This window comes from Peromyscus californicus, unplaced genomic scaffold (genome assembly GCF_007827085.1).
Source record: "Peromyscus californicus insignis strain IS unplaced genomic scaffold, ASM782708v3 Scaffold_12__1_contigs__length_115047231, whole genome shotgun sequence".
Classification (NCBI taxonomy): Eukaryota; Metazoa; Chordata; class Mammalia; order Rodentia; family Cricetidae; genus Peromyscus; species Peromyscus californicus.
In genome coordinates, this window is record NW_026294413.1 from 54,040,318 (window position 1) to 54,059,735 (window position 19,418).

A 19,418-nucleotide genomic window follows, 5' to 3' on the forward strand; every position below is an offset into this window, starting at 1 on the left:
AACACACAATCAGTGGGAGAGATACTACTTTTCACCTATTACATTAGTAATTATTTTAATAAATTATACAGTATTGGTGAGGTATGAAAATGGGTTTAACTCCTCAAAGCCGGTTTGGCAATGAATAATAATAATTAAAAAAAAATACAATACCCTTTGACTTACTAATTCTTCTTCTGATATCTTACCTAAAAAAATAAAAACATATAGTCAAAGAACCAGATCCTAAGTTCTCCTGGATGCCAAGTATTTTTGAAGTGAAGGGGGGGGGGGGGGGGGGGGTTCCGTGGGAGCAATTTAATACCCAAGAAAGGGGGACTGTTAGAGCATGCTGTTAGAGTTGTCACACACTTGGAATACTAGTCAGCCATTGAAAATGACAGGTGAGCGCTTGGTAACCTGAACTGATAAACTGATGTGGGAAAATGAATGCTCTATGTCAAGTTAGACACAGTTCATGGAGGAACGCGCACCCCAGTGTTTACACTAGTCGTTGGCGTGAAAACAGGAGCGCTAAACATTCTTTCTTTTATCCTTAAAAATATCTAGTTAGGGTCTAGAACTGGTGGCTCAGTGGTTAAGAACACTGGCTGCTCTTCCAGAGCACCCATGTTCAATTCTCAGCAGCCACATGGTGTTTCACAACAGTCTGTAATTCCAGTCTCAGGGCATCTGACTCCCTCTTGTGGCATTTGTGGACACCAGGCATGCACATGGTACACAGATATATATGCAGGGAAGACACTTACGCACATAATAAATAAGTAAATCAAAATTAAAAAGTAAAAATATCTAGTTAGTCCAGATTTTTATAGTCAACATTTAAGCTCCTCTTTAAAGTGGTACACACACACACACACACACACACACACACACACACACACACACACACACACTTTGGTTTAGTGCCTTAAGGCATTCAGAAACAACGCACAGTCTATAGAGAAAGCCTCCATACAGCATGGGTCCCACATTGTGCACCAAAGACTACCCCTGCCTCTTCCTTCCAATCAAGCATTACAGGAACACACGGCCAGAGCCAGGTTCTCTTCTTCCTTCCCCTCTCCTTCTTTCCCTCTCTTTTTTTTTAGACAGATCTCATATAGCCCAGGCTAGCCTGTACCTCACTATCTAGTTAAAGAAGACTGTAAACTTCTAATTCTCCAGCCTCTACCACCCGAGTGGTGGGATTGCATGCCTACCTAATGCAGTGTTTGGGGAGTGAACTCAAGGGCTTCACGCACGTTAGGTAAATACTCTACTGACTCCAGAGCCAAGTTATTGAAGGCTCATCAGAAGTTCAACAGTAGATGCTCAATTTTATTTTGGCTTCCAAATAGTAAGCAGGATTTAAAGCAGAATTGGGAGCCAGGATAGCTGGCTAGAATTAACCTGGTTGATGGGTTCCTTGAACGCAGTACTGATGCAAAGAATCTTTCTCCTGAAGTCACTGGACAACCCCAAGTTGTGGGACCTCATGGAATTGGCTCTGCTGCACGCAGAGTTCAGATCATGAGGGAGGTGGAAGTGGGTTAGTGTAGTGGTTTGAATAAGGACGGTTCCATAGACTCATATATTTGAATGCTTAGTCATCAAGGAGTGGCACTACTTGAGAAGGATTAAAAGGTGTGGCCTTTTTGGAGTAGATGTGGCCATGTTGGAGGAAGTATGTCACTGGGGGGGGGGGGGGCTTTGAAGTTTCAAAAGTCCAAGCCAGGCCCAGTGTCTCTTTTTTTGCTGCCTGCTGATCAAAGTATAGAACTCTCAGCTGCTTCTCCAGTACCATGCCTGCCTGCATGCCACCATGCTCCCCACCATGATGACAATGAACTAAGCCTCTGAAACTATAAGCAAGCCCCAGTTAAATTCTTTCTTTCATAGAGTGGACGTGGCCATGGTGTCTCTCCACAGCAGAAGAACAGTGACCGAGACAGTAATCTGAAGAGCCAGAAAACAGAGTCAAATACTAAAGTATTCCTGATTTACCTCTCTGCTGGTCTGTCCCACTTTGTACGTATTTAAAGCAATTTATGAAACCAGGCATCTGTGAGCCACAGAGACAAACAGGAAATGACGGATAGGATTCAAGAGAAGAGTTTCCTGTGAGGACTACCTGACATGGGAGGTAGCCATGGGGTGACTTGCAGATGTCTCGCAGTGCAGAGGGTAGTAGGCTATTTTTAATGAACCACGAATGGAACAAACTCTTTGTTGTCATGCCAACCATCTCTTCCACCTTCTGGACAACATGGAGATCATATGGTAGAATTCTTCGAGGGGACTTGAAAGCATTTTGTTCTTACTGCTATTGTGACTAAGAACGGGGTCCTTTCTACACCCCAGATTGCAGGGTAGGAAACTGGAGTTGTAGCCGCAGACTCAGCTGATCAAAGGCTCAAAGAGGGATGTTGAAATGGGACAAGGACTACGTGAGGCTGATGTATTTTTTTTTCTTGAGGTTCAGGCAGTAAAACCATAGTTCAGCTGTTTTGAGCAATGCCGCCAAAGAGAAGAGGGGACCTGGCTGTCTTCATGAATGACCACTTTAGTGATTGTTGTCAATCTCAATCCAAGAATTTCTCCCAGCAGGTGAGGCAGTGTATCTCTGTAAACCTAATCCCAGCACCTGGGGAGGCAGAGACAGGTGCATCTCTGTGAGTTTGAGACCAGCCTCATCTACATCATAAGACTCTATCTCAAAGGGGCAGGGGTGGTGGGGAGGTAAACAAAGAAAGAAGAAAGGAGCATGGGAAGGGAGAACTTGTGTGTGTGTGTGTGTGTGTGTGTGTGTGTGTGTGTGTGTGTGTGTGTGCTCTTGTGTGCGGGTGCATGTGTACATACGTGCACATGGACAGAGGCTAGAGATCAATCTCGGGCCTTCGCCACTGTGTTGGCTAGTTTTATGTCACCTTGACACAGTTGCCTGAGAGGAGGAGACCTCAGCTGAGAAAATGCTTTCCCAAGATCACGCTGTAATTTTCTTCATTAGTGATTGATAAGGGAGGGCCCAGCCCATTGTGGGTGGTCCTACCCTGGGCTGGGCTGGTGGTCCTGGGTTCTATAAGAAAGCAGGCTGAGTAAGCTGTAAAGAGCAAGCCAGTAAGCAGCACCCCTCCATGGCCTCTGCATCAGCTCCTGCCTTCAGGTTCCTGCCCTGTTTGAGTTCCTGTCCTGACTTCCTGTGATGATGAACAGATGTAGAAGTGTAAGCCAAATAAACCCTTTCCTGCCCAAGTTGCTTTTGCTCATGGTGTTTCATCACAGCAGTAGAAACCCTAAGACATCCATCTTGATGGTTGGCCTGAAGCTCACCAAGTAGATTGGGCTGGCCGGCTGCTCCCCAGAGACCCAGCAGTCTCTGCCTCCCTGATGCTGGGAGAACAAGCACACAGGCCACCACCGTACCTGGTGTGCTGTTGTTTGCCCCTTTTTATTTTATGCCGTTCTGGGAATTGAACTCATGTCTTTACACTTGCAAGGCAAACACTTCACTGACTGAGCCACTGGCCAAGTTGGAATCCTCTCTTTTTTTCTTTTTCTTTTTGTTTCATGCTGGGACCTCCACATGTCAATGTTGAGCATGCATATTATTATTATCTCATCTTGTTATTCACAGTTCAAAATGTGTCCTGTTCCTATTTCATTCATCCTCTCAATATCCCTAGAAAGTCAGGAAAGAATGACACACTCATTACAGAGAAGGGAAAAAAAAACCAGACTTGTAGAAGAGAACAGAAGCCTGAAATTCTTGTGCTAAATACATGATGGTGCTACATGGAGAGGCCTGTCTTGTGGCCATCTGGCTGCCAGTTTTATCTAGAAGCCAACCTTGTATGGGTGTGCCCAGTACATGCAAACACTAAGGATGATAAAATACAATGGAGTTCATAAATGTCCTAAGGCAAATGTTCCTTGCTGTCAATGGGCAGGTCTTCAGCTGGCCTCAGGCAAAACAAAGGCCCAGGAAGTGAACCAAGATAAGGTGGCACCCATGTGCCAAGGAGCCTCATCACACGGCCATCAGACTTCTCTGGGAGCTCGCACCTATAGAAAGCCGTAGAAGAGAAGCCCAAGCAGTTGGGGCAGATCCAGGGACCGGCCTCGTGTTGAGCTCACAGTACTGAGGTGACTTGTGGATGTCCAGTTGGAAAAAAAAAAAAAAAGTCAGGCGAACCAGGCAAATCTCACTTAGTCCAGTCGGTCACTAGAGCTAGAACACTCGGGGGATCAGTTAGGTCAAACCAAAACCGGGGATAGAATGGAGACAGTAGCATGACGTGCTTGCTCACAGGGTACCCTCAACAGCTCTATAGTAGCCAGGGTTGAAGAGAACACTGAAAGCCCTCAGCAACAAACAAAATTGAAACTAAAACTTGAAACTCCATACTCTTCGGCACCCAAGGCCCATTTTGCCCCAGCATGGCCCCATCTCTCATCTTGCCCTTTAGTTCAAGTCCTGTCAGTCAACCATCCTTTCACCTGCACTGTTATGGCTCTCCACTTTACCTACCACCCTTGTTTTATTTTTTACTTTTACTATGTTCCAATACACGGGTTTAAGTTACTTTTTTCTTTATGTGACAAAACTCCTGTAGGAACAATGTCTAGGAGGAGAAGGGTTTTTTTTTTTTTAATTTTATTTTTGTTTTCTTTTCCTCCTGATTTCAGTGTATACAGCCCATCATGGCGGAGGCACAGCAGCTGCAGTGGCTCTGACTGCAGGAACCTGTGGCATGGCTTCGTCACATCTTGAAGGGTCAGGAACCAGAGAGAGCTCGGCTGGAACCAGGGCTGGGCCGCGCCAACAAAGGCCCGCCCCTTAATGACTCACCTCCTCTGCCCAGCCCCTACCTCCTAAGAGGTTCAGAACTTCTCCAAACAATGCCACCAGCTGGGGACCAAACATTCAAATACAGGAGCCACTAAGGGACATTTCAGAGCCTAATAACATTTAACATACACATTGCCATTTTAATTAATTAATTATGTGTGTTTGGATGTGTATGCACGTTTGAGTGTGTGAGGAGGCTACACGTCCACAGTACTGTTTCTTAGAAGCGGCCAACCTCACCTTCTTAGACAGGACCTATCCCTGGGACCTCTGATTTGGCTCACTGATTTGTCCACACTGGTTGGCCAGCAAGCCCCAGGGATCTGCCTCTCTCTACCTTCCCAGTGTTGGGATTATAAGTGTGCACCACCACGCGTGGCTTTTTATGTTTTCGCAGGTGATTGAACTTGGGTTATCACGCTTGGGTCACAAACACTTTACCGACTGAGACTTCTCTGCAGCATCCATCTTAACTATTTTTTTTTTTTTTTTTTTTTTTTTTTTTGGTTTTTCGAGACAGGGTTTCTCTGTGTAGCTTTGCGCCTTTCCTGGAACTCACTTGGTAGTCCAGGCTGGCCTCGAACTCACAGAGATCCGCCTGGCTCTGCCTCCCGAGTGCTGGGATTAAAGGCGTGCGCCACCACCGCCCGGCCCATCTTAACTATTTTTAAGTACACTTTTCTCCGTCCCCATCACTGCCAATATATGCTCATAGTACATATCGTAAACGTGCATCTGTCTTAGTTAGGGTCACGATTGCTGTGATAAAATACCATGACCAAAAGCAACTCGGGCAGCAAAGGGTTAATTTGGCTTCCACTTCCAGTCAGGACATGGATTCAAACAGGGCAGCAATCTAGAGGCAGGAGCTGATGCAGTGGCCATGGAGGGGTGCTGTTTACTGGCTTGCTCCCTATAGCTTGCTCAGCCTGCTTTCTTATAGAACCTAGGACCGCCAGCCCAGAGATGGCACTGCCCACCATGGGCTGGGCCCTCCCCCATCAATCACTCATTAAGAAAATGCCTTACAGCCTGATCATATGGAGGGATTTTCTCAGCTGAGGTTCCCTCCTTTCAGACTAAGTCTAGCTTGTGTCAAATTGGCATCAAACTAGCTAGCACGGCACATGTATGTATGTATGTAGGTATGTATGGTATGTGTATATATATGAATATATAAGTATCATGTATATACATGTGTATGTGGCAAAGTGCACAATTTCCTACTCTTAAGTATATTCACACTGATGTATAATCAATCTCCATAATTCTTCGTGTTGCAAAACCGAAAACTGCACTCATTTTAAAAATTCCCTGTTCTCCCCTCCCCTCAAGCCCTGGCAACCACGATTCTGCTTTCTTTCTAGGAATTTGACTATTCTGGGAACTTCACATAGGAAGAATAATGCAATGTTTGTGTTTTCTGTGGTGAGCCTGTCTCAGTCAGACTAATGTCCTCAAGGTTCTCATGTTATAGCATGGATCAGAACTCCCATTGCTTTCAAGGCTGAGTCATCTTCCCTTGTGTGGATAAACCACATCTCCTCATGTGTTTCTTCGTTCTCTCCACATCCGAGAATATCTTCAGTGCTTCAATCTCTTGTTCCCCAAGAAGCTGTCCTCATGGTCCTTTGCTGTAGTAGGTCATTGACCAAGCTCTTTGGAGCCCCTGCTCTGTGTCATGTGGCGGTGGGACACAGGGTTGAGAAGCCAACCTCTTCCTCACCGCCTGTCCAGGCCCAGCTTCCTGAGCACACTTTGAGGGGCTCCACTACAGCCTGGCTGCCTGTGTTGGTGACACACCGATGGCTCTGACGTCCACGTGGTCCTTTCTTTACCTGTTCTACCTGTAAGCACCTTGGGACCTAAGCCACGTTTTCCATCGGGATCCCTGACCAGCACAACGTATGGGACCCGGCAGACACAAATAAACGCTGCTTAACCAGAATTAGAATCGCACCCCTGGGAATACAGCTTCCTGGCTTCCCAGCTATTTGCCAGTTGACAGGATGAGAGGGAAGTCAGTGCCCACTCGTTGCCAGCGCTGACCCCGACACGGTTCCTGTGCCCCTGCTGGACCTAACCGTGTCTGCCTAACCGGAATGGCTCCTCGCAGCCACTAATGTCACGACGTGCACAGGGAGAGTTTGAGCGTCAATTTGTCCTGAAATAGGTCGCAGGAATTGCAATGATTCACCAGGCTCTTCCAGGCCAGATTCTCTTAGTGCTTTCCATAAACCCACTGAGTCCTCCTGATGTACCCGAGAGATGGGTGTTGGTCACAAATACAATAAATGTTTACACCGTGCCTATCTCACAAGCAGTGAATCTGAGACACACCTGAGTCCACATCTCCAAGGAAATTATACAGCCAGAGCGAAGGTCCAGGCAGGCAAACTTTATGACTTTTTAAAATTATGGCATCTATTTATTCGTGTGTGCGTGTGCACGTGTGTGTGTTGGGGGGGAGGCACATGGGTGGAAGTCAGAATTCGTTTTCTCTTTCCACCATGTAGGTCCTAGAGGTGGACCTCAGACTGTCAGGGCATGGCAGCAAGCACTTTCATCTTTCGAACCATCTTGACAGACCGAGGCTTTCTTCCGTAACCTACAGACCATCATTGAAAACGTTGCAAAAAGAGGGCAAGATGGAGATTTTTTGTATTCAGCACGGCACTGAGCTGTGAGAAGGAACGATAGTGGTCGGTTTTCTGTGTCAGCACGGCCAGGCTACAGAATGCAGTTATTCAGCTCCATCTTGCCTGATGGAGAGAGGAAGGTACACAGCCCACCAGATCCTCTTTAGGATGCTGCCAATGTGGCAAGTGGCCAATAAAGCCAGGGTTATCTAAACAGTGTGGCTGTCTTATTCTAAACACGCTTTTGTTTTCACTATTAAAAAGAAACAGCAAACATGAATGCTGGCACGGTTGTGAAGGTTTTCTGTAGATGTGGTTAACTTCCAATGACCAGGTGGGCTCCGTTCGATCAGTAGGGATTTCCTGGAGGAAGAACTGCCTATTGACTGAGGTCAGGTCCTGCCAGTGAGCTCCCACCCGGCTCTTCCTCACAGCCTGTTCTGTGGACTGGGGACTTGCCAGTTCCACAACCATGGGAACCAGGGCTTTGTGTGTTTCCGGGAGGCTCCACTTCTATGCAGGCCAGTAGGGAAGGTTTGGGAGCAGGTGAGTGTTTGACTGAAATGCTGTAGATGATGCTCCCATAGGCTTGGGCTCCAGGGTAGCAATGCTGACCAGGAGATGGGTGGAACTTGTAGGGGATGTGACCTACCAAAAAAATCACTGGAGACTGGGAGGGGGAGGGGCTTGCCTTCAAAGCAGGTTGTATTCTCCATCCCTTGCTCTTTCTCATTTGCTTCCTGCAGGTGGTAAGCCCTTTGCTTGCTCCTCTGCAAGCTCCCCGCTTGCCCTTGCCATCCAGCAGGATCACCAGAGACCCATAGCTTTGTGTCTGTCTGGTGTTGGACTAGAACCTCTGGAGACAGGAACCCAAAGCAACCTTTTTTTTTTTTTCCTTTATACGTTTATTGTGTCAAGTGTTTTGCTAGTGGTTGAAGTCTGCCTAACACAAATGAGGAGATGAGAAAGAAAAGACCAGAAAGGCTGGAGGTGGATGGCCTCTGTGGGGTGCCGACAGAACTGAGCCTGCTGAGCAGTGTTACTCAGAAAGGGACAAGAGTAGGGGCTTGGGTTCCAGCTCCAGCTCCCACTGGTCACAGAGGTGAGTTGGTCTCTGGGTACCAGAGGGCAGTTTGGATGAGGAGCTTGAGATCTCATCCCACGAAAAACCATCCTGGCCAGTTCTTTACAGGGGTATTTCATCCTCCTCCCAAAGCTCAGCCTCTGGGGCTGGAGAAACAACTCAGTAGTTAACGGCACATGCTCCTTTTCCAGAGCACACATCAGGTGACTCACACCTGCCTGTAACTCCAGCTCTAGAGGTATCGGACACCTCTGGCCCCTGCTGGCCCATGCACTCATGTGCATGGGCACACACACACACACACACACACACACACACACACACACACACGATTAAAGACAAATCCTTAAAAAAACAAAACAACAACACACAAAAAAAAAATCCAACAAGTATGGTGCCTCTTGTCTCTAATCCTGGCATTTGGGGAAGCTGAGGCAGAAGATTTCTGGGAGCCTGAAACCAGCACAGTGAGTTCTAGGCCAGGCCTGGGCTGCATTGTGAGACTCTGTCTCAACAACGAAGACAGAAGTGTGGCTTTCCTGAACAAAGTGCATGCTTTTGTCCCCAGAGGGTGATGGAGTGCAGGACCCTGGTTCCCTTCGTACGTACCCAGGCCTTTTAAAGGAGAGGAAGCAAGGCTCCACGGCGGCTGTGCGGCTCCACGGGAAGAACCCTGCCTCGCACAGGTCAGATGACTCTGACAGTGTCCCGTCCAAAGCCCGCCTTCCCCCAGGAGGGCAGTGCTGGCCATGACCCTGTCCTAAACAGAACAACTCGGCTGGGTACACAGGACTGCTGTCAAATAAACAAGCCTAAAGTTCTGTTCACCAAAAAAGCAGATTTCTTAAGGTGGCTTCTGTTTACCAGGAACCTCTCTTAACCTTCCCCCTAAAGCCAGCTACCTCTGGCAAGGGCACCTAGTCCTGGATCAATCTCAGTCAGCTCCGATCCCCACCCTATTGACTGTCTTTTCCACCATTTTGCTCTTCTCTTTGCTGCACCTCCCCCCAATGGCCTTGCAGTTTAATCCTCAATAAATCTTTCTTTCTGCCCATGGGGAGGTCTAGTTTGGTAGTTTCTCGGCACTGTTGCTTATAGACAGCGTGGCCGAGTTAACATTCATTCAAGGCCTACCTCGGACCAAGTGCTTAAACGGGCACCAGCCACTTTATGCTCCCTAAAAACTCTACTACATACCCAATATACAGATGGAAAAACTAAGGTTTCCAAAAGGTGGCCAAGTCCCCTAACTTCCCTACAGTCTCACAGCCAGCAGGGGTGAAGGAGCCAGGGTTTGAGCCCGATTCAGAACCCTGCCCAGTCTGATCTTTCCCTGCTACTGTAGAACCTCCAAGCAAAACCTCCAAGTCTCCATCTTCAATTGAGTCTGCTTGCAGGAGGAGGCCGTCAGGGGCATGAGGGTGGACTGCTGTTATTCCTGCGTAAAAGGGTGCTGGGTGGGTATGGGACCCTAATCTGAGGTCCCGGCCAATCTCCCCTGCCGTTGTATGTAGTTTACCCTCATTGCATGTGGCTCTGGTCTCGGGGTGCTAGAGTATTCAGGCTGGGGAGAACTAACTGAAGAGGGCTCTATTTATGTGACCGTAGGGAAGCCGCCATCCACGCTGCGTGAAGACTTTACCGTGTGGCTGCTTTGGGGTCAACAATGCTCCTTCCTCCAAGCAACCCCTCACCCGTGCTCTGTAGGTAAGCCTGACACACTCACTCAAGTTCCCCAGAATGAACGTCGGTGGAACTGAATTTGGGGGTTGTCATTGAACCTTACAAGGGTAGGGTAGACATTGTTTAAGAACACTCACAGTGCCCGCACTGGGATTTGATCCTGACAGGTGACCAGAGGAAACTATCCACAGGAAGACAAAGCCTGACATCTGCAGGCGGGATGCTGATGTTGTGAAGGTCCGTCATCACCCAGAACCCCTGACACCCTGCGGTGGGACTGTTGAGTGGAGGTGCCATGTGTCCTTGGGTCCTCCTCTCTGAGCATCCTGGGGGCCGACACAAGTCTGCTGTCGGTACAGCCTTCCCCAGTCAGAATAGCTACCGAGTACCTCGAAGAACAGCTCTGAATCTGGGGTTTGCAAGTAGGGGCCCTGAAACTAGTGAGGAGGTTCCCTGTGGGTGCGTTCTCAGATCCACCGAAAGGGCCATGAGGGCCGAGCAGGGAACCCTGCCAGCTTCCTTTCCAAGCATCCCACCATCCTGCACCCCTCCACTCCCAGTGCAGGGAGGATTTCCTATCCCTTTGTTTATGCTCATCAGATCAACCCACCATTCATTCAACAAGCATTCAGAAGCTCAGGAGTTATGCCGGGCCTCTGGTTGCCATGGCAGAGTCAGAAGGCGGGGCACCTACCCCCCTGGAACACCAGGCATCCAGCTCAAAGGAGGGCGGGGGCAGTTCCTCCCACCTGTGTGAGGAGGGCCTGACTGGGGTCGGGGGAAATGCCTGTCTGATCGCGGCCCCAGGGGAGAGGAGGCACTGCCACCGGGATCTCCACTCAGGGGCTGTCAGCTTTCTCAAAACACTGTTGTCTTCTCGGGGGCTCCGCTCCAAGACGCCTGGTCTAGACATTTACCAGCATCTGCCCACATGACTGCAAGAGCTTCCTAACCTACCAACTCTGTCCCCCTTCCAGCCGCCGGCATGATTACCAGAGCCACTTGGGCTAGCCCATGCCGGCCCACCCTGGCTGAAGTCTCTGCCTCCCATCTCCTCCCACAGCACACTTTCCTGAGCAGCAATCCCAGACTTTCTTTGCTCTGTGTTTCTGTATAAGGACTGATCTCCTGCCCTCTGCCCTTCACTTAACTCTAGCTCTCAACCACAGTCCGGTCTCATTTCCTCCAGGAAGCATAAGCAGGCCATAAACATCACCAGCAACCCCCACCCCCACACACCCCCAACCCCTGTCTATGCTCAGTAACACTTTCTTTGGCACAGGTGGGATGATCAATTTCTGGGCTCACCCGTCCTGGGAAGTCGGTCGGTCTTGGAGGAAAGTATTGCCTGCCCTCTGAACTTAACTCAGGGCCCAAAGTCCCAACAAGTGCGGGAAAGCTTAAGGTTTTCTGGGTGGGTAGCTGGATCACCTCTCCAAACTCTAACCCCATGCCTCAGTTTCCCCTACTAGAACACCATTGAGGAGGGTGAAGTCCGTGCTCCCTCACTCAGAGGAAGCACTCCCATTCATTAGCATTTGTGAAGGGCTCTGAGTGCCACAGTTGGAGAGGCTGCTCCTAGCAGGCAGCTTGGTGGGACTAAAAATAGAGTAGCGTGGCACCTTCTAACACGGAGCTGGGAAAGGGTGGAAGGGCGAAGGAAAGGTAGTCAGTGGTGGAGGTGGCTGGTCCAGGTCCTTGAAGGGAGCTCACACTGATGAGCTACCAGTGAATTATCAGGAGATATTGTCTGTCCTCTCCAGAGCACGGGGCTCCTGCACTCACCCCCGACACAGGCCTTCTCTTTGGGAAGGTGAGAGGCAGGTGGGGGACAAGGGACGGAGAAAGAGACTGGACCACGGGACAGGACCGGGGGGATGGCAGGCGAGGCAGGTCAGGCCAGGGCTGGCCCTGGGAGGTGGTAAGGTGGTTGAGGGTGGCCCATCAGTCAGGGTTAGGTAGCCAGGAGTGAGCCCGCCGGGCTGTGGAGCTGTGGGCGGAGAGCTGGCCGCAGCTGGGTCAAAACCTCAGAAGAAGGCCAGGGCCCACATTCTCCTGTGACTCAGGTCTGACTCAGTGCCATTTCTGAAACAGCCGGGGGGCCGGGTGGGGAGAATGGAAGGTGTTTTTGCAAAATGACAAAGCAGCTTGTTTAGGGCAGCCAGGCGAGAGGTTGCAAGCGGCTAGGATGGGAATCACCCTGGGTCCGCTTGTAAGGGATCCAGGATCCTTGGCTCTCCAAGCATATCCGCCCCCTCTGTGGGGGCTACGCTGTCCCTATACCCGGTTGAAGGGTGCCCCACCGCCACCACCGGGCGGAGGAGAGGAAGGAGCCTCCCGGGAAAACTAAAAGAAAGGATGCCGCTGCCACCAACGCAGAGCCCCCACCCCGCTCCCCTATCTCCGCCCCCCACCCCACCCCCGCCCCCAGCCCCGGCCGCTGCCACTAGGAGGGGATTTCCTCCACTTAGAGTGTGGTCCCCGCCCCCGGCGTGATGCTGGGAGAAGCCCGGGATGCTGCCCGTGGGAGCAGGCAGACGAAAGACTCAGCCGTGCCCCGAGCCCGGCTCGGGGGGTGGGGGGGTGGGGTCAAGCCAGGATGGCAGGAGAGGCAGCTCTCCTCACCCATCAGGTGGGCAAAGAACCCACCCTACAGAACAAGAAGGGCAACTGTGAAGGTGCCCTGAAACCTGCACACGCAGTGTAAGTGTAGTCTTAGGGTGGCGGAACCCACTATTTATACTATGAGGTCCCGGCTGGGCACAGAGAGCCTGCCTCTAAGCAGGGTCCACAGAGGCATCCAGCTCGCTGGAGCTTCTAGGGACTCCTCATCGACCATCCATCACGGTGCCTGCCACCCATGCGGTACCTGCCTGGAGTCCCCTGAAATCAGTCCACTAAAGCTGCGCTTGGAAAGTAAGGTTTCCTGAGCAGGTCCACGATGTCCTTCCTGCTTGTCTCAAGGTCCCCGTTTGGCAACCAAAGGAAGCAGAAGTCAGCACGTAATGATTAGTCCTCTCTGGTCAATCAGTGGGACCAATAAGCACGTCTCCTCCCTGCTCTAGGCATTATCCTTGGGGGGATATTACACTGTCCCTGGGGCTGGCTGTTTATGTACCCAGGGAGATGCTAGGGTGAAAAGATAAAGGTGGGTATCACTGAACGCAGGAACTGCACCAGAAGGAGAAAACAAAATTACATCTAAAAGCTTAGGGACAACCATATATTCTAAACACAAAAACAGTTGCAGCCACTGTTCAGGTCTCTGGATTGCAAATTTAAATACAACTAGACTCCTCCAGCACTCATCCACAACTTACCACTGTGATAGCAGGCCTCTTTTGTGTTTAACTAGGTAGCCTGACGTGAGCCCCCTAGTCTGCTCTCAATTAAAATACACATAATAAATGGGAAGGGGGAAAAAGACTAGGAGAAAACATATGTCCAAATGATGGGTGATTTTGTTTTCTTTTCTTTTTTCCCACAAGCATCATATTTTCCATAGTGAATAGGAAGCTTCTAAGAAGGGAGCCAGTGTTATCAATGTTCAGTTTGAATGAGGAGCTGCCCAGAGATGATGTCTGAGTTTGCCTTCATGAGAGTAGAGGAGTCAATGAAGCGAGCTGGAAGAAGCCACACAGAGGAGTGAGCTTTGTCTACGCCTCTGGGGGTGGGACCAGAAATGGCAGGAAAATAGGCCTGTTGGGGAAAATGAAAAGTAAGGAATGAAGTGGAGAGAGGAGAAGACCAGGCCTCAGTCACGTTTCTAAGGAAGCCCCAGGGAGAGGATTCTGAACCCCTAATATTGCCCTGCAACCTGCCCTGCTTAGAATTCCCTGGGGGACCTGAGAGAGTGGTCCAGAAGTGGGCTGAGATTCCTGAAGGTTATTATGTGATAAATCTTTTTTTCTATCTTTGGAGGTGGGAAAGCTGGGTGTGGGACATTAGATGCTGCCGTCAACATATTTGGGTCAGAAGGTGCCAAGTGCTGGGTGGAAGTCAAGGCAGATGGAATGGGCTGTTCTGGACGCATTTTCATTAATCTGGTCCTATTTCATAACTCAGTTTTAATCTCTCTCAGAGTAGAGCCTGTAGAGACATTCCATCAATAACCCCCACTTGGCCACTCTGCCTGTCTCTCTGAGGTCCCCTCAACACACCAGGTCTAATATCAGCCTTGGCTTATTAAAACACTAGATTTTCAGGTGGTGGATGGCAGGTCTTGTCCCTTACACCTACCCCAGGCTTGTCAAACTGCCCCGGGTCCCCTTTCCCTGCCTAGAAACCTGGGATGAAGGGCAATTCATTGTTCCTCCCCCTCCTGGTCCAGCCCCAAGAAGCTTCTCTGGCTCCTCCCACTCCCACCCCAGAGATGCAGCTTGGAGAGCAAGGGAGGCAGCCTCGCAGCAGCTCCTCCGAAGATTCCGAGCTCCAGGCTGGAAATAGAGGGCCCTTTGCTCACGTCATTGCAATGAAATTCACCATCTGCCACTTAGCAAGAGAGTCAGGGACGTTTCATGTGAAAACTCTCGCTTGGGCAGTTGGCTGCGTTCCAGGGTGAAGACACAGCTGGTATATTAGACCAGGGACCTGGGCTACTGAAGTGAGGATTTCGCCCGATACTGGGTTCATGGGTAGCAAAGCCACAGTCATAGATGGCTTCTCTTTACACAGTTACCTCACTGAACTCACAGATTATAATGGGCAGCATGGCTCAAGCAAGCCTTGCCTGGCCAGAGGGCCTGGGGTTCATCAGATTGGCCCAGGATGTGGGTGAGTATGGGTACACCTCCTTAGACTTCTCCCTATTCCTTTACTTGCCTTCTTGGAGAAGAAGAGGCAAGCAGACTACTCTTGTGATCATCTAAAAACCCCAAAGTGTCTGCTTCCTCACCACTGGGGGAAGGAAACACATCAGGACTTCCCCCTTCGCTGTCTTTTTAGTAGTGAGCAGTTGTGGTTGGAGTGGGGGTGGGGAGGTCCTCTATCTGATCCTCTTGGGTGTGGTTTTTGGCAGCTTGGATTTCTTCACCTGCCTTCAACCTCAAGAGAGTCTGGGAGGAGCTGCTCTCTCCTGGGTGTGGCTGTTTTATGAGTTGGTTTTCTGGAAAGTCTCTACACCTCTCCTAGAAGCCCCTGCAGAGGTGGGGGCCGGAGGAACAGGATTTTATTCTTTTGATCCTCCGAGGCACCCAGCTGTGTCATGTACACAGACAGCCCTGGACTCCAAGCCCACCTGATATCTCAAGGAGGCTGCCTGTCCGTGTGAGCAGAGCGGGTCTCAAATGTGACTCCTCATCTGTGCAGTGCCCGTCTCAGCCCCTGGCTCCTCCCTGAATTAGGCTACAGCAGCTCCATCCTTGCAGAGGTCAGGTGGAACACCTCGGTGTCATGTTTGAGTCTTCTTTTTCTTAGTGCGCATCCAATCCAGCAGGAACCCCACGGACCATGAGGGGACTCCAGTTGCATCTGACTGATGCTACTTCCTTCCAGCTTGGTGCATTGGTCTTCCTGTTCCCACCTGGGCCAGCCTTCAACATGGGAGCCAGAGAACTGTTGTCAAAGGCTGGGTGGGATCACGTCACTCCTCTGCTCAAATCTTCCCCAGTGACTCCCCATTTCTTTCCAAGCAAAAGCCATAGATACTCAAGGACCAGGACTTAGAGGATCAGTACTCTCCCACCATGCTACCCACTTCTTTCTCCTGCTGTAATCATATCAGCCTCCTGGTATGATGGTGACCACAAGCACACTGGCCATTCCCCTGGTACTATCCCTCCAATGTCCCTGTCCTTTGGTTATCCTTTAGCGTCTTTGCTTACAGTAAATGCCTCTTTCTTGATGAAACCCACCCTGCCACCATATTTAGATGGAGAAAGTCTCCTTGGGGGAAGCTCTGAACTGAAGTCCTAAGTGAATATGTGCTGTTGGTATAGGCACAGTCATGTCAAGGACCCTGTCTTAGTCACTCTTCTACTGCTATGAAGAGACACCATGATCAGGGAAACTTTTATAAGAAAGCATTTAATTGAGGGCTTGCTTACAGTTTTACACGGCTGTGATTATCATGGCGGGACGAAGACAGGCATGGCGCTGGAGCAGTAGTTGAGACTTTGTATCTCTATGCAACAGAGAGAGAGGGAGAGAGACAGAGACAGAGAGAGAGAGAAAGAGAGAGAGAGAGAGAGAGAGAGAGAGAGAGAGAGAGAGAGAGAGAGAGAGAGAGAGAGAGAGAGACTGGGCCTGGTATGGGTTTTTGAAACCTCAAAGCCCACCCTCAACAACACACCTCCTCCAGGGCCACACCTCCTAATTCTTCCAAATAGTTTATCAACTGGGGACTAAGCATTCAAATAAATGAGCCTATGAGGGCCATTCTCATTCAAACCACCACAGATGCTATAGCCTTAGACCCATGGAACAGCAAAACCTTCCCCTTAGGGTGAGGCTTAGAAGGATGGCAAAGCCTTCCTCTGATCTGTGTGTGGGTCCTGATAGTATGTCTGGATAATGTCCACCATAGCTTTCTCCTGCTGGGTATCTATGGCCTGAAGACTGCTCTCCTGCACAAACCGCTCCTACCAAGATTAGCCAAACCTGTCTCCTTGTACATAACAACCCCACCTCCTTGTCCAGCTATATGCAATAACCCCACCTCTGTTCAATGATATCTAATAAACAGGCTGAGCTTCCGGGGTGCTGAGGCTTCTCCTTGAGAGAGCCCAGCCCACCCGACCCCAGCTTTTCTGTGTCCGTGTGTTTGTCTGTTCTTCACTCTCTTGCTGCCCCAAGTTCCTGGAGCTTTGCAAGGTCTCAGCATCCCCTGTGTTAGCATCTCTACTTTTCTTGTTCTAGTCTCATGTTAGACTCAGATCTTGATATCATAGATATCAATATGCTTACATCTATTTTAAACCCCCATCTCTTGATATATGTGCCCCTACTAGAAAGTGAGCTTTGCAAAGTTAGGAAATTTTACTGTTTTTTTCCAGGGGTGTGTCCCCAGGACTTGGTGCCTTGTCTAATGGAGGTGTTTTAGGGGTGGATAAGCTTTTCAGTTTGTAGAGTATGATAGTAACTCACCCACACACTCTTCCACGAACCCATGCCCTGTACGACAACCCTGGCTTCTCATTTCATCCAGTAGGTCCACTGGCCATAACCGGATGGAGTCATGAGGGACAAGACAGACTAGAAAAGATGGGGCTGATAAAGAATGGGGATATAAACTATAAAAAGAACACTAAAATGAACAATGCAGATAAAGAAAGGGGCCAGGGATGGAGGTATAACTTAGGGCAGAATACATGCTTAGCTGCCCTGGGTTCAAGTTCTAGCACCACACAAAAAGGAAGGCCAAAGCTCCAGAGATACTTTCACCCAAGGAGAAGAGCGTCACTCACCCCTCCCCCAAATTAGCAGTTTTGATTGCTAAAGTTTCAATTATCTCCAAATCAACCACAGTTTACAAATATTACATGGAAAATCCCAGAACTAAGTAATTCACAAGTTTTAAATTAGATGCTATTCTGAGCAAGGTTGATGAACTCCAACGCCCTCTATTCCATCCTGCTGGGGTAGGATTCGATCTTTCATCCTACCTATGTGCTCTGTAGGTGCTACCTGTCCATTGGCCGCTTGGTAGTCAGCATGGGTTTCAGACCCTCTGTATCAGTACTACAGAATTTGTGTGCAAGTCACCTTCAGTTTACTTTGGCACAGTCCCAGAGCACAAGGATAGCAATGCCAGCGACTTGCATATGCCAAAGAGAATCCATAAAGTATCATTTAAGTGACAAGGTGAAGGTCTTTGGCTTCAGGAACAGAATCATGCACTGAGAGCTTGCCAAGATTTGCGGTAAGAATGAATGAATCCATCCATAAGATCGTGGAGAAGAAAACAAAATTCAAGACTGTTTCATCGCTGCACCTCAGACTGCAAAAGTTACCGTCACAGTGTCTGCTAAATGCTTAGGAAGATGGAACAGGCATCAGACCTATAGGCTTTGCGGCCAGCTGTGGTTTCAGGCACCCAGTGGGGGCTTGGGAATGTATTTGCCATGGGTAAGGGGGCACTATTATATGCAGGTACCAAACACACACATGGGAAGATGTTCAACATTGTATGTCATCAGAGCATTACAAACTAAAGCCATTACACCTGTTAGAATGGTCCAGATCCAGAACACTAGCAACATCCAATGCTAGTAAAGCATGGGACAACAGGAATGCTATCCGTGGATGACGGGGGTGCAAAAACGGTACGGGTGCTTCAAAAGACAGTTTGGCAGTCTCTAATAGAACAAAACACATTCTTACTATACAGTCAGCAACTATACCCCTTGATATTTACCCGAGGGAGTTTAAACCTTTTGTCCACCTAGGTTTATTTAAAATTGCTAAGACTCACAAGCAGCCAAGATATAGGTGAATGGATAAACATGTTATGGTATACCCATTCGGTGATACGTTTCTGTCGCTTAAAATAAACAATCCATGAAGCCACAAAGTGACACGGAGGAACTTTGAATGCATTATTACTATGTGAAAAGGCTGCACACTGTCTAATTCCAACTCTGTGGCAACTCTCTGGGAAAAGATGAAATTATGGAGACCTTCAAAGATGTCAGTGGTTGGCCAGGGCCTAAGGGCTGGGGAAGGATAGCTAGGAGGATGTTTATGGCCAGGGGAATTCTGTGTTGCTACAGTGATGGATGCACGTGATTGGGCATTGGTCCAAATCCGTAGATGTGTGCTTCCAGGACTGAAACGATAGACTTTGGGCAATAGTGATTTTTCTACAGGCTTCATTGGATCTAACATCCATAGCCTTGTGGGAGATACTGAGAGCTGTGTGAGGTGGGGTTGAGGGATGGGAGAAGCTGGGGATGCTCTAGGAGAACTTCCTGTGGGCTTTTTTTTAAACTTAATTTTGCTATAAATCTAAAACTGTTCTTAAAGCAGAGTCTATTGTTTTAAGTGGACTTGACCACTGGTCTTTTTTGTTTTCCACAATTTCATGCATATATGTGATATATGTTTATCTCTCCCTCCTCCCCTCCCCCTCCTGCTAAGCCCCTCCCTCTTCCTGAGAAGTTTCTTTCTTATTTCAAGTCTGTTTTTCTTTTAAGGCCCTGCTGCATTTAATTAGGGATGCTTACACGAGTGTGGGGTTATTTCC

At 49.1% G+C, this 19,418-nt stretch overlaps 1 protein-coding gene across 1 annotated transcript in view; it reads right to left on the minus strand.

The window, feature by feature from the left end:
- Pebp4 (phosphatidylethanolamine binding protein 4) overlaps positions 1 to 19,418 on the minus strand; it is a 235,862-nt gene that overhangs the window by 138,600 nt on the left and 77,844 nt on the right. The gene's annotated exons all lie outside the window — the stretch shown is intronic.